The following is a 15,384-nucleotide window of genomic DNA, read 5'->3' on the forward strand; positions in this document are numbered from 1 at the left end:
TTACATCAAGGTCCTTGTCACCAGCCAAGTGAGACCATGTCCAACACAAGCGGGACTGCTCTGAGATAGCGTTCACAGGACTCCCAGAGGGAAACCATCTGAACACAAAAGAGAAAATGGAAATGGCTCCAATCAGGATGTGCAAGTTGGTGCCTGGCAATGGGGAACAGTGGCCAGTCACCTCCCCCACAGCCCTTCTGTGAAGCAGAGAATATTTTATTTTTGTAGCAAAAAAGAAAGCAATGTTTCTGTCGTACAACAACCTGAACATGTTGTACCATAAGGTTCAGGAAACTCCAGTAAAACCATTAATAGCTGCCCTGTGCCATCTCACCCCGTGCCAAGAAGTCTTCTCCTCTGTCCGATTTGGGGCCATCCAGCCAGGAAAATGGGCTATCCCAGACTGATGGACAGGCAACAGACAGTGAACTCTCATAGCTCCATCTCTTTATGAAACAGGACTAAAGGAACCAAAATATATGGCAAGCTATTTTGGGGTAGAAACACCGTCACAGCTGATCTTCATAGCAGCCCTCCAATACCTGATGTCAGGACAGCCCTGTGCCAGCACTGGAGCTGCAGCATCTCACAGCTGGTGGGGAGAGTCTGCAGGGCAGAGCCGTGCGGAGGCCAGTACCTGCTGCGAACAGCAAGCCCAGGTCCTGCCGGGACAGCTTGGGGCTTTGCAGCCTCAAGCTATTTCCTCGGGTCAAATTAATGTTTGAGAGAAAGCTGTGCAGTTTGAACAGATTCATGTGACAGAGCAGAGGCTAGCCATATATTTCATCAGACTGACCCATGCAGATGTAGGACATTCCATTGCAGATGTAGGACATACCTTTAGATGTTCAGGGGGGCCCTAAGCTGTAAAGGCTGAATAACGTCCCGTGGATTTGGGCCATCCACAGAGGAACTCAGAAACTGTTCAAGAAAGCCTTGGGAGCCACGTACTCACTCCACGACCACAGTACCAAACAAGTACACACCTAAAAGTTTGTGTAATACTCAGAGATAACAAATCAGTCCTTTAAACCCAGAGGAATTTGTTTCTGTGTTCAGACTTAGTCAAGAGGCAGAAAAGAAAAACTGCTGCTACGTTGCATAGACACTCAGAGAGCTCCCATGGGAGGGCAACAGCATCCCAGGGAGGTGAGCAGTCGCGGTGCGATGGCTTGGGTTCGGTGCCTCTGATGCAGCCAGAGGACACTGCCAGAGAAAAACACTCAGCAGAGCACAGGGAGGAGGAGGACTAAAACCTGCCTGTTGCACAGAGTTGGCTCATCTACATTTCTGTGAAGCTCAGGCCCCAAGCTTTCACTCCCCATTTTTTTTTCCTTTCTGGACGGAGCTGCTGCACTCTCCTTGTTACCACCACCACCACAGCTGTTTATTGCCATGCCACTGCTGCAGCGCTCCGGGCCCCCAAGGGACAGATGAGGCCCCAGGCCAAGGGGAGGGGAAGCCGGGCAGCCACACGACTGCACAAACAGCCAGCGCCGGAGCGTGCACCAGCCCCGCCGCCCCACGCTGCAGCAGAATCCGGAGCACAGCCTCCCCCCGGGGCTGGATGCACGAGCACTGCCTGCCCTACCGGGCAAGGAGCTGGAAGCGGGGAGCCCCAGCAGTGCCAGGGCAAGAGCGGGCGATGGCCGGGAGCAGCTCTGGGCAGGTGACTCTGTTTCTTGGAACTGGGAGTTGTTTCACACAGAGCAAAATGAATAAACATGAGCTAGTGCTGAAACAGCCCCAAGTCAGTGATGTAATTCACTCACCCCATCTGGGCTGAGCAGCAAGCAGTTGCCGGCTGTCTGCGGGGCGTGCACGGGGGTTGCGTGTGCAGCGAGTGGCCGGGGGCCTTGAACAAGTGCTAGAGCAGTAACAACATCAAAACTACCTGCATCTTCTCCAGAGACGCAGGCAGCAAAGTCCCCACGCTCCTCCCTGGGACAGGCTCCAGGGCAAACCCTGTTTCCCACCAGGATCCCGCTCACTGGCAGGGTGCAGCAGGGGAAGCTTGCACGAATATTCCCTTCCTGCAGAGAAGCAGCACGTTCCTCTTCTCCAGCCCCATCCGTGCCCCCTCCCCTAATTCATCCAGAGAAAGGAAACCAGACCGACCCCGTTCAAGGGCTTTCCAGGGTCTTTCACCCACAGGGATGCAGCACTCACGCACACACCGACAACCTCTAAGACATAAAGGACTCCCCAGTAAAAGTGCAGCACTGGGGTCCAGCAGAGCAGCAGGTCCCCCTCAAAGGAGCAGAGAGAAGACAAGACAGAGGATGAGCACTGCATTTCCCCATGCCCAGACCCAGGAGCAACGCGCCCTCCAGAACTCTACCTGCTTCTTCAGGGCAGGCACTGGGGAGCCCGGTGAGTCACACCTGCACCCGAGGTCCCGTCCAGCGTGGGGGGGCCAAGCAGGGTCCCAGAGGAGTCATCGCAGGGTCCGCTCTGCCCGGCGAGGAGGTCGGTGGGTGCCGGGAGAGTCCCGGGGCAGCTGCTAGGCTCTGCAGCACACTTCAAAGTCTGCAAGGCGAAAAGGGAAGCACCAGAGTTATTTCAAGACAACTTCCTCTTTCATAGAGAAGTCCTTCAAGGAGAAAGCTGTCCCCGCACGGGTCGCGCTCGCCCGGCACTCTCCGGATGTGCAGGAGCAGGCAAAAGATCAGCTGTGCCCTGCTTCTAATTCCCAAAAACCAGCCACGCAGGTCAGGCTGCTCTGGGACGACTCTGTCCCGGAGCAGACGCAGTGAGCCCTGGCGCTGGCACAGCCTCTGCCGTGCTGCTGACCACCCCGCGTGGGGGCAACTCCTCCGGTGCTGCCGCCTCCCAGCCAAGGCAGAGGGAGTGCCTGAGGCTGCACACCCAGCACCTCGAAATAAACAGTGTTGCTACGAGAGACAAGGAGGAGTCTGTCCAAAGAGACACTTTTCCAGCTCCCCGTTCCAAGCGCCGCGTTTTGTGCCTCTGCCAGCACCTCCCGCCCAGAGCATCTCGCGCACATCTGCTTTTGCTCAATGCCAGCCTCTGCAGCTGCCCAGAGCAGCCCCTGCCTGTCTGCTGCCAGCACGGGGATGCAGCCTGGGCAGGGGATGCCCAGCCCCTTCTGGAACGTGTTCACAGAGGAGTTTGACATTGCATTGACAGAGGTGTTGGCTGCGCGTTGGTTGGAGCAGGTCTGGCTGTGCTCAGCAGGGCGTCATGTTGTCACCACTTGTGACTCAGTGTCAGGAGTGCAGCGCCTGGGATGAGCCCAAACGGGGCCCCAGGTGAGCCCGCTCAGGGCTGCTGAGGTTTATCTGTGCCCTGACACTCAGTTAGGACTGAGACCCATTTGCACATTGGCATAAGCCCAGGCTGGCACATGGGAGGGATGTGTGGACCTGGCAGACCCAGCTCAAATCAGGAGATAAACGTTCATCCCTATGGGATGTGGGTGCTGGGCTGGAGTGAACCCACCAGCTCTGTCAGTCCAGCCAGCTGATGGAGCATGTGTGCATGCCCCCACGCTTCACTCCGCAAAGCGCTCAGGAAAGCTTATTGAGCTTTCCTTCGGCTTTGGCCGACCCCTCCAGCCAGCGACTGCCACAGCCAGTGCCGTCCCGCTTACGGCCAGGGCCCTGCTAGACCAGCTCATCACCCCAAGTGTTACCTAGAGCAGTGCTTGAGGAGCTGAGCTTTTCTAGGGTAAGTGGGTTGGGGGGAGAAAGTACTTATAGAAGGAGCGTGGGAACTGCAGCTGATACTGTATCACTTCCCATCTTCTTTTACATGAGAAAAAGCATTAGGTACAGTTACATACCTGGGCCCCAGATTTAAAAATAACCTACTTCCTTCCTGACTGGGAGAGAAAGGCAGGAGGAGGCAGTTTAACTGGCTGTCAGTGTTACTTGCATTCAATTCCCACTTGTTGCACTGGTGCCAAGTTGCTGCACTGAGCAGCATCCCCTTCCCCTGGCAGGCTCGCCGCCCCGTGCGGCTGAGCAGCCGTCCTGCGGGCAGGAAGGCTCCGGGGAAACAACAGCAGCACACAACAGCAGATGATAACATCCTCATTTCCCCTGTCTTGTTTTCATTCACATTCGCTCCCATTCATGAAGGACACACACACACGTCCTGGCTCGGGTACAGAATCATTGCAGAGCACGGCAGCACCGGCAGACCCCAGACCAGCCCTATGGGCAGCATGGTTGTGGCATATACACCTGGGATTCTGTTTGCAAAAGCTTTGTCCCTGCTAGCATCAGCTTCTTCAACATGCTCGGGCTAAGGTTTTGGGCATTGCTGCTCAATAGCTTATTTTCCTGTGCCTGTCCATCAGTTCTGATGCTATGTTGTGTCTGTCCCTCCTCAGTGGCAGTTACCCAGCATGCAGGAGCTCCGGCCACAGGCAGGAACTGGCACACAGATACGGTTTCCCATGCAAATGCCAGAGGAAAGTGAACTGTGAAGCCAGTGCACCAACACGAGTGGGGGTATGAGCTCCCCATGGTTGCATAGGCGGGGAAAGGGTGGCACTGGCTACATGGCACCCCTTGGTCGGATGTGCTCTTGCTTTGGTGATGCTTCACAAGCATCTTTCAAGGCCAGGATCTCCCACTTGCTGCTGGATATTTTCACTCTTCACTTCTCAGCAGGCCACTGCAGGTCCCAAAGCTTCACCCTCCCCCCTTATTTTCACTAGAATTGGACTCTCTCCTGCTGCACAGCTACAGAAGGAGGATGCCAGTGGGATTCCTTGGACAGTTCCCATAGCACACACCCAGCACCCCCTCATTGCCATCAACTCTGGGATCCCAACCCAAAATTCATTTAGCTAAAGGGCTCTTCTGGAGACCTTCCCCTCCAGCCTTTTCTGTACGCACCTTCTCTAGTCATAGCGACAGCTGGATTTCAGCATCCGCCCTCCTCCGAGTGTAGGGTCATATTCTCCGTACATATATACACGTAACGGGGAGGAAGGGGTTGGTTCTCCATGTTTTCTGTAACAAGCAGACAGTTAGCAGCTGATATCATTAGACACTGAAAGATAGCTGACCATCACCCTGAGAACAGGATGGGGAACTGTCAAATCACCCCAGATAACATCTCGCTTCTGCCAACCTGTGCTGGCAACGGCGAGAGGAAGAGTCGGGTATGACCCTGCTCAAACAAAGGCTTTAGTCAGAAGACCAATAAAAAAAATAGGAAAGAACCAAAATAAAGTAGAGCGAGAACGTCTTGTGTGGCAAGCACGCGGACCAGGTACAAAACAGCTCTTTGTCCCTGCAAACGCTGCCCTCTGAGATTTACAGGTATTACAGGAGCACCATAAAGGGCCATGCCTGTACGCTTCTGTGCATGAATGAGGTACACAACAGTTTTGAACTGGTCTGAATCTCCCTCACGTGGAAGAAGTCTGTCTCCCGAAATAAACAGAAAGACCTCACCTGAAGCACTAATTCAGGAGGGGCTTTCCAGCTTGGAGAGGAACTTACTGCCCAGAAAGGGACTTTCCTGACGTGGGAGCGGCACGCAGCCCTCTCTCCTCTTGAGATACTACAGCCGCCGGCACCTGAACCCGTGCCAGCAGCAGCAGCTCCCCGCCGGAGAGCACGTTGCACAGCCGCCGGGCCGTGACTCGCCGACGCCGGCCGGGGCTGGCTCCCTCCCAGCGGTCACGCTCCGGTGCGTTGCAGCTGCACGCGGGGCCCCCAGCGCCTCGCAGCCCCTCGCCCGACACCGGCAGCGGTGGGGCTGAAGGAGCGTTGGCGGTGATGCCAGGGCTGGCAGCAAGCGGGGCCAGCAGAGACGGAGATGTTTCTCCTCCTCGTCACGGTGCTGACATTCGGTTCCCAGTTTGGCTGCTGCTCCACACCCTGCAAATGCACAAAAGTTCTTGTTGAAGGGGAGCTCTGGACACCTTTCCTCCTTCCCTGGTTTCTATTCATGGATGCTTTAGTTTTCCCTGCTTTAATTTTCCATCATTATGCGGCTGCTTTAATAACATACCTAGCAAGTCACCAAGTTTCTGAGGGAAGCAAAGGTATTTGTGCAAAGAAAACGATGCTGTTTGAGCTCCACTCCTTCTAAATCACCCATCCTGCAGGGAAACCTCCTCCTGGCAGATGTCCAAACCCCCAACGCTTTAGTCAACGGATGATTTTCTCACAGTTTATAAGGGAACAGGTCACAAACAAAGCAGTATTTTGATGTTACATCTCTATTTTCCACCCTCGAATTCAGCCCAATTCTAGTTTTACTCCAGCCTTAGCAAATATAGAAGATGGGGAGATTTGGGGAGAGGGAAAGCCAAGCAAACAGCCAGTTTGGTGGTATTTAAGTTGCCTTTTTCATTTCTCCAAACTAAGCCATCTCTAACATCTTTTTTTTTTTGTCTTGAAAAAAAAATCCATAATAAGGAGATAGCAGCAGCAGAAGATAATAATAATAAATCATGGACTTTTCAAGGCTGAGCAGTGTCTCAGTATGTCCTGCAAGGGTGGAAAATATCATCTTATTTGATAAAGACTGTACAGGTACTAGCACCAGGAGATGCGACTGCTCACCTACAGGTTAATTACAGGTTTGAAAATCCAAGCAAATTAATTGCGACAAGCATGAGCAAACAGCTGATAAGAAACCAGCAAGCTTTGTCTTTTCATCCCATCCAGAGACCAGCTCCCACCATCCTCAGCGCTGCAATTACACGCCTGGTATCGCACAACCGCCCAGCAGTGCAGGCGATGGAAAACCCACGGGGAGTCGAGGTTACCCACTTGTGAGCAGGAAACTTTGAGACACCTGTAGGAAACGGCTCTGGCACCGCTGGTGGGTGCTGCAGCCGTCTCGTGCCGATAAGCTGGGCGCGCCTGTGCTCGCACCGGTTGTCAGTGACTTGCCAGTGCTGAGGAAGAGATCAGCCGCTTGAAATGGTGACAGATTGCTTCTTGTCCAAAATCTCAAGTGCTGCATGCACATACGCCAAGGGCTATAGGTTTCCGCTGCCCGCTGCTCGCACCTCCTAGGAACTTTTTCCCAGAATTTATGGCTCTTCCGTGGGTACCAAGGTGACAGTTTTGGAATGAGATCAAATCCTCAAGCTTATCGGTTCTGACAGCGATAGCGTGCAACAGGAAACAGCTCTTTTTAATCACAGTCACTCTGCTCCACTTCACTCGTTGAGCTGATAAGCTGAGTGGAGAAGCTGTTTCTACAGTCGTTTTTCAGGATGGACAAGCAGGGCTTTCGAAATGCTGCTTGAGCTTCCAACCTGCTGCGTAAAGCAGAGAAAAGGGCAGGCTGTTTCTTAATCCCAAGGCTTGCTTTTTTTGGAGAATCCCAGGACAAGGCCAGACCCAGAAAGGAGCCCGCAGTACATGCCCAAGGCATGATGACCATCTCTGCTCCCCCTGTGTGCCCATCCCTGCCCATTCACCCTGCCTAACCTGAACGTTTCTTGCAACATCCCCTACCATCAGCCTTCTCCAGTTGAGTCTAAACGTTACATCTCCCCTCAGAGGCCACGTTGTCCATCGTTTGGCAGTTCGCGGAGGAAAGAGGGTGGACCTGGCTGTTTCATGCCAGCGGTGCTCCTCTTTACACTGTTAAAGCCTGACCTGTGACACCCGGGTGGGACACAGCAGCTCAGAGCCAGCTTGTGACCCCCGGCATTCCCACAGTTTTTCCAGCAGAACCACCACCTCCCCAGCTGCTCCCCAGCCTCTACCACGTAGCTGCCACTCCTGCCCCAAGGGGAATCTCGGCACTTGCCGCTGTTGAATGGCAACTGATCGAGAGGTAAAAAACCTGCACTTAGCTCAGTTCACTTTAAATTCCAGTTCTCCACTGGAGTCACCATCCTGCTCAGCCTCACCTAAGAAGGCAATTCAGATGCTCTTTGCTCCATCTCCCGTCTCATTAATGAATAGATTGGAAAGCCCCAGCAGTGGGACAGGCCCTGCACAGCCACCTTCCTCCATCCTCCCAGCCTGGCAATGAACCGGTGCTCAGACCACGGATGCTGGCCTCCCATCCAGCCTGCAGTGGAGGCACCAGGTCTGTGTGTCCCCAGTTCCCTTACAGCAGCACAGGAGAGGCGGCAGCAGAAACTCCACCGCGCTCAGAGAGCTCCTCAACGTCCTCGGGGTTCGTTGTGCTGCCACAGGAGCAAAACTGCATTGGTTTAACTCAGTTTGGTTCTGATAAATCCTCAGTTTGGCTCTGATAAAACCCTCACTTCCCGGTTGTTTCCAGGTACTTGCAAAGGGTTCGTTTGTTTGTGCTGGCATTTTCCCAGCAGTTGAATTAAGCTGAGGGAGCTCCAGCTCCTTCCCCCTTTTTAAAGGCCAGTCCTTCACTTGTCCCTCTCCAGTCTCGCAACCTCACTTTTTCTCTACCCGTTCCCAAAAGTCACTGCAAGAGGGAGCCCTTAGCTGAATCCTGAAGCACCTTGGCGGGAATTTCTTCATGTCAGGTGATTTAAAGCATTTAACATTCCTGAATGCACCTACCTTGCATAAGGGGACCTGGCCCTGTGTCTGACAGTTACACTGAAGCCACCAGCTCCCAACTGGGCTCTTCCCAGTTCACGCAAACGTGCCTTTAACCCTTTCAACATCGTCCGTGCATAGCTTCCCCTCTCCAGCAAGGACTCGACCAGCCTTTCCTTGTCTCTCTTTCACCACTAACATGCTCATAGGGCAAGCGTACGTTGCCGTCGTGCTCCTGGAGCCCAGTGCCTCCTTTGCCTTTCCTAACGCTGAGATGCTCCTGTGTTTGCTGTTTGTCACCTGCTTTCATCCCAGCACCTCAGCCATGTCCTCCTTGTGGCAGGTCAGCGAGGAGCTTGCAGCTTAGCCAGGCGGGTCTGGTACCATATGTTCTCTCTTTCCTCCACAATGGGATGATCTGCATGGGTAGGGTGAGGAAAATGATACTTGGGTGAACCATGGGGAGATCTACTGGTGTCACCCAGTGAAACTGAGGGATTGCTGATGCTATCAGAGATGTAGAAAGTTGCTTCCTGAAGAAACAGAAGTATTTGCTGATACCAACCACTCCCTCTTACCTTTGTAGTTGTGAAGAATTTCCCCACTGGAGTCCCTTCATTGCCGTTGACTCATCCCTGTTGGGTCTGTGTCTGCTTCACAGACCAGCTCCACATTTCTTAAACAGGGGCATCACAACGAGGTAAAACAGGTTTGTTTTAAACACATCAACAACATGGCAAACTATTTTCTTGATTTACTATTTCCTTTTTCTCTTCCCATTTCCTCACTGCTGGGGATCTTTATTCCCAAAAGTTCAGCACCTTAGGGATTTTATTTCATTAAGCTTTTTAAAGCTAGCGATGGAGAGCTGGGAAAAGAAGACAGACAGGAGAAAACCACAAAGAAGAAATAAAAAATCATGACAAATGAAGCTTAAAAATTCCCCAGAGAAAAAACAGAATTTGGGAGCAATAGCTGAAGCATCTCGTTCTAGCACCCTGCAATGTAATGATCATGCCTTTACTCATAAGTTATTGTCCCAGTTTTTCAGTCCACTCCATCTGCTGGCAGCCAAAATTCATCTTCCCCTCGACTGTGGGAACACCCTAGCAGCCTTGGCAAGATGAGATGAGGCAGCTCCTCCAGGGCCTCTCCGCGGGGCGAGGAAGCACCAAGCCCCCACGCACGTGGGGCTGGCTGCGGCGGTGGCGCAGCGGGTGCAGGCGTCTCTGCCCCCGCGCGCCCACGGGGCTAACGTGGCCCCCACCCACGTCCCGCCTTGGGGGTGAGCTGAGTGCGTGCTGGAGCAAAACCTTCACGGTTAGAGGTTTTTCACGGCCTGGCTGCAGGCTGCGGCTGCTCGCAGAGCAAGAGGCTGCTTAGATTCCTGGGGTTTTGTTTTCGTGTGTCTATTGAAAGAGAAACTTTGCATGAAGAGCATTCATATGCACGTGCACTACCTGCTCTATCTGGGCAGGTTATATGTCAATAACCAAACCATATCTATCTATATCACATTACTTACTATACTTAATAAGACATCTGACAGGGGTGGAGCTGTTTAAGTAACAAAGATTCACGCTGCACACCGACCCACACATATATCTGTACTTTCTTACCATACAAAGTATGTGGAACTATTTTATATGCTAAAAAGAAATGTGCAGGGTGTAGGTATATATCCACCTACCTGCCCACATCTGTACTGTATTTGTCAGTCATATTACAGCACATACATGCATATACATACACACACATGCACATACATACACACACCTGAATATGTATGCTATACAAATGATTCATTGATAGATACATAGAGATAAGCAGGTAGACAGATAAATACAGCTATGTGTGTTTCCTGGCACGGTTGTATGCACAAGGGTTAATCAAAGGCTTTAAAATGACCAATAGACAACTCCATTCATGCAAACCCAAGTCCCACGGCTCGCATATTTAGACACACTAGTCATATCGGGAGAGTTCAGAAAACATCTCTTGCTATCTTAAACTATTTGTAAACACATTCTAATAGAAAGTGAGAAACACACAGATATCACAACCTCCTTTTGGCCATGTAAAACACAACATCCGTTAGCTACACCCACTCTGCCCGTCAGTGAAGAGGATGAGTTACGGGCTGCATCCACCCTGTGGGTGCCCACCTCCACCCAGGCACCTCCAGGCTCCAGCTAAATATTCACATGGTCGCTGAGAGCCGTACCCGGGGAGAGAGGGATGGAGGGAAACGTAGGTTCAGTCTGTTCCTCCATCCTGCATTGGGCATGCTTCATGTCATGGGGGAAAGAGCCCCACTGCTCAACCCAGCCACCACGGCCAAGGTGGGGCTGAAAGGGGACAAAGGGACCTGTAGCCCAGCCACAGTGATGGGCTCCAGTCCTCAGCACACAGCCCACGAGGCTACTCACTCACTGCAACAGAGGTAATTTGTCCTGAGCAACCCAGGGGCGGAGGACAGCATGGGAAGGCTGCTGAAGCGCCTCAGCTTTGTCCCACAAAAACTGTCACAGATGCAGGGGGCAAGTCGCTCCTTACTGATGGCTTCCAGGAAACAGAAGAGTGGAGGCAAGTTAGAAGCCAGACGTCTCCATCCTTGCTTGAACCCAGCCCAGGCTACAGGCACCATTTCTCCTCACCAAGGTGTCTTTCCTTGAGCAATTTCCAATGGGGATAGATGCCCCTTCTGCTCTTCCTTCAGCAAGCAAGCAGAGAAAGCAGCATGAACGCCAGCATCCCCCCAGTTTTTTAAGGCTTCAACCCTCCCCCACCATGTGGGCTGCCTTTGGCCGGAGGGACTGGCACAATACTGTCATGGTCTTGGTTACACACAGGCTCAAGTCAGATGTTAAAGTACAGATGGCTCCTTAGGACAAGAAGAGCTTGGCTTCTAACTAAAGGTTAGCACGTATTTCCTTTTGTGATGGCTGTGAAGTTAAACAGAGGAGGAATCTCAGCTATCGCTCAATCTCATCCCTACCTAGATTGTTCGTGCCGGTTCCAGTGTGCCACATCTTGGAGGAACCACACACCTCTCAGTCACCCAGTCCACAGCAGGAAGGGGTTCAGATGATGGTCTGGAGGACGCAGAGATACGAGATGGTGCCTGCACTCAGTCCTTTCTTTCATCCCTTGCGCAATCTCGCAGGGACTGGCTGCAGAGCACTGCATTCATCACCACAGCTGGAGCTACCTCATTGCTTCCTGTACGCAGTGCGCCATTAAAACTAGCCATAAAACAGCAGCAAAAATGTAATCAGTGGCTTTAGGATTACAGTTCAGCTGGGTACCTGGGCAGGAAAACCCTCAATGGGCTGAACTTTCTTCTAGGAGCCTCTCACAAGAGCATCCTGTCCTCAAGTGGTTTAACCTGGACTGCCGTTGACGGTAAATCAACACAGAGACCAACTATGGGAAAAAACATGTGCTGTTGTACAGGGAAAGTACTGATGATTCAGGGTCTCATTTTCCCCTGTAAGTCAGCACCCAGCTGGTGCCCACGGACAGTGCAGAGGGGCAGCACCGTGTCACCCACTCCTGGGAGATGTGACAGAGCCTGCCATCAGCAAAGATCTCTCAGTAGACCAGAGTGTAGAGGACCCAGGGTCCTGGGTATCCTGACAGATCCATCCACAGATTTCTGATTACAAGAGCAAGGTCTCACCCTGCAGTTCATAGGCATCTCCTAGAAAGTCTCCAGGCACAGCCGAGAAGCAGGATTAGTCCTTGTGAGAACAGAGTGTGTTTGACTGGCTGAGCCACCCCACCTGAGGTCCTCTCTGCAGATGGAAACACCAGCAAAGTACACTGGATTACCCTGGCCCACTGCTGTCCAGAAGGTTTTATGCAGTCAAACCCAAGTCTAGGTTACCCTAGAGCTGGGTAAAAACCACAAAATATTTTTCATGCTTGCTTTGATTTGGATTTCAGGTTTTGGACATATTTGCTCTGGCTACAACCCTTTAGTTTTTGCATTTCTTCCTGTGAGTGTTGCAGGGGAGGTGCCTGCAGAGGGGAGAGGGGATTACAAGGGCGCAGAGGAATAAAGTGAGTTCAGGATTGGCACAGAAGAGCCCACCCCGTTCCTCAGGCAGGCAGCTGCCTGCACCAACTGGCACAGGCATACGGGCTATAGGCTGTGTGCTGCATCTGAACATATTGATAATTATGCAACTTTGCATCGTTAGCACACCGTTACTCTTCTTGAGTGAACTTTCCCTGCTAGGAAAACTCTGTTCCTCATGCAGGCACAGGGAGCCTTGTTAACTTTTAACTGATCATTAATTAGCACAAGTAAGATAAGGGCAGTGGAGCAGCAGGCATTGCCAGGAGAGGTAACAGCCGCCTGCAGCCCTGAAATGTTTCACTTGTCCAGCTTCACTCTCATTAGTCCTGAGCAAAGGTCAGTCCTGAGATAAACAGGGAGTCAGAGGCCCTTTTCAGTCATGGGTGCTGGCCAAAACCCTTAAGGAATTAGCAAAATTCACAGAAATTTCCAATCTTTTCTACTTTACAACTACCTGTAAGAGCAGCTAAATCATGCACATGGGAAACAGCTTGATCTACCAGCCCAGAAACCTGCAGCCGCAAGAGGGAACTAGGGCACGAAGTTTGGCAGAAGATATTCCTGGATTTTCTTCTGCTTCTCTCTTTTCTTATGAAAGTGCTGGATTATTAAGTGAGGCTCTCGATAAACCCCTCTAGGTCAAGCAGATCCTGCCCCTGGCAGAAGGGTGAATTTGGCCATCGTGCCGTAGCTTGGTTAGCCAGTCACCAACCCGCAGGCAGGGAGCCAAGCTCGGGGCTCGCTGCCAGCAGGACCCAAGCCGTCCACAGGTACCTCTGCGTCGGCTGAAGGTAATTTGAGAGGCCACGGTGGGAGCAGACAGGCAGCAGGCAGACAGAAAGGAGGGGATGGTGCTTGGGGGGCTGTGACCTCTAACCGAGGAGACACCCTAGGCACATTAATCCTAATCCTGTAATGGTACACGGGGACTGACAGCTGCCGGGAAGCCTGACTCTGCTCTCTGCTATTTCTTGCTACAGCTGAGAGAGCAGATGAGCACCTTTGAAATACTTCCTTGTAAGAGATCTCCTGGAAACAGCCCAATTCAGGTCCCATGACCCCAGTCCCCAGGTCTTTGGGGGCTTCCACACCCCCTGTCATCCCCCATATCTGCTGGTCTCTCTCTGCAGGGCATCTGGAAATGCCACCCATGAAACCACGCGTTTGTCTACTAGGAAGCAAAAGTTCAAGAGGAAGGTTTGCCCTGGCACTTCTGACAAACAACTCATTGAGTACAAGGAAGGCATCAGAGGTGCCAAGCTGCACAAGGCTCTTGGCAGGTCCCTACACCCAGGCGAAGTGCCTCATCACCAACCAAATACTTGGGCTATTTTTGTCCCAGCACACCAAGCCTGGGTGCAGGCTCCAGCCTTCTCCTGGCAGCCGTCCTGATCCTGGGCCTGGCAGACCTCTGCTCACCTCTGGCAGACCATGTGCACTTTGCAAACAAACTTCTTCCCCAACATGACAGTAAAGCTAAAGAAAGTCAGTCTAAACAAATACTGTATTTAGGAGCAAATGTACTTTTCCCTCACCCAGAATGCTTCAAGATACAACTGTCATTGTTTGGGCGCATTTGTCATGCCTCACAGCAATGTCTCCATTCAGATGACCTGATGATGACCTACTTAGACCATGGAAGGTGGGTTCTATTGCCCCACCTGCCAAAAGAGGACTGCACCTGCTTTTTCTACCTTTCAGAGGAGTATCTTAAAGACTTTAATAGTGGATCCAGCACAGGCAATCTCATTTCTGCCTCTTGATGCTAATTCATTCTGTATTCCTAATTAGCCACAGATAAGGACTGGCCACTTAAGGACCCCTTCTCTGGATGATCATTGGCTTATGTTGTTCTCCACCTCATGCCCTAGAACATCTCCATCCTTGAAGCTATTCAGACCTTGGCTGGACCCTGAGCAACCTGACTGATGCTCCCTGCCAGTGCTGAGCCATGGTGGCTGTGGGGTGGCAGATTTGGCTCTCAACCAGCTCCTGTGGCACACTGGCACCTGATGCAAGCACCTACACTGGGATGCTCCTTGTTGTGCTGGTGAGGTGAAACTGCGGGGATCACACCAGTAAAGATGAGGAGCACCTATGCACAAAGTGCCATTGGAGAAGACCAGAGGATGGAGGGTCACCACTGATGGTGGGTGGTGCGAATTCACCCCATAGTGCATTCCCACACCACATGTCCATGTCCCACCTCACCGCTGGTGGAGCGCATCCCACTCCAGCTGTGCCGAGTCCAGAAGCTTCAGCTGAGGTGGCTGTGGGATGACAACCCCTGACAGAGCAGGGGACCATCTCAAACTGCCACTGCACTTTGATAAATTAACACATACCAAAACCCCAAGGCACTTTTTTTTGGTATAACCTCTCTCATTCAGGAAGCCAATGTAAGTTGGTGTTCCCATCCTGAAATGCCAAATACACCTTATTCACCGTCTTCCCATCCCTCACAGATGCAGACAGGCCACAGACCAGCTCAGCTTTGATGCTGTGAGAGTTGCAAAAAGCTCTGTCGAGTTGATTTGAGCATATCTACAAGAGGCAAAACTAGTTTTGTTAAATAGTCTAGCCTTAACCCGGCCTTCCTTATTTTATCAGCAGCTGTTTGCTAAATCTTTTGTACTTACAAGAACAAAACCCTCAGCTATACAGCACTTCAAGGATCAGACTTGAGCCCTGATCCTAAACGTTTTGTCATGCACGTTTTTAGAACAAAGTACCTTCTTTCTGCTTCAGATTTAAGCATGCATGTTCCTCTTTCCACTTTCCTTCTTAAAAAGAAAAGAACAGGGAAGGGGGGGTTGTGGTTTAGGG

Source organism: Mycteria americana, chromosome 16 (assembly GCF_035582795.1).
Source record: "Mycteria americana isolate JAX WOST 10 ecotype Jacksonville Zoo and Gardens chromosome 16, USCA_MyAme_1.0, whole genome shotgun sequence".
NCBI classification, from domain to species: domain Eukaryota; kingdom Metazoa; phylum Chordata; class Aves; order Ciconiiformes; family Ciconiidae; genus Mycteria; species Mycteria americana.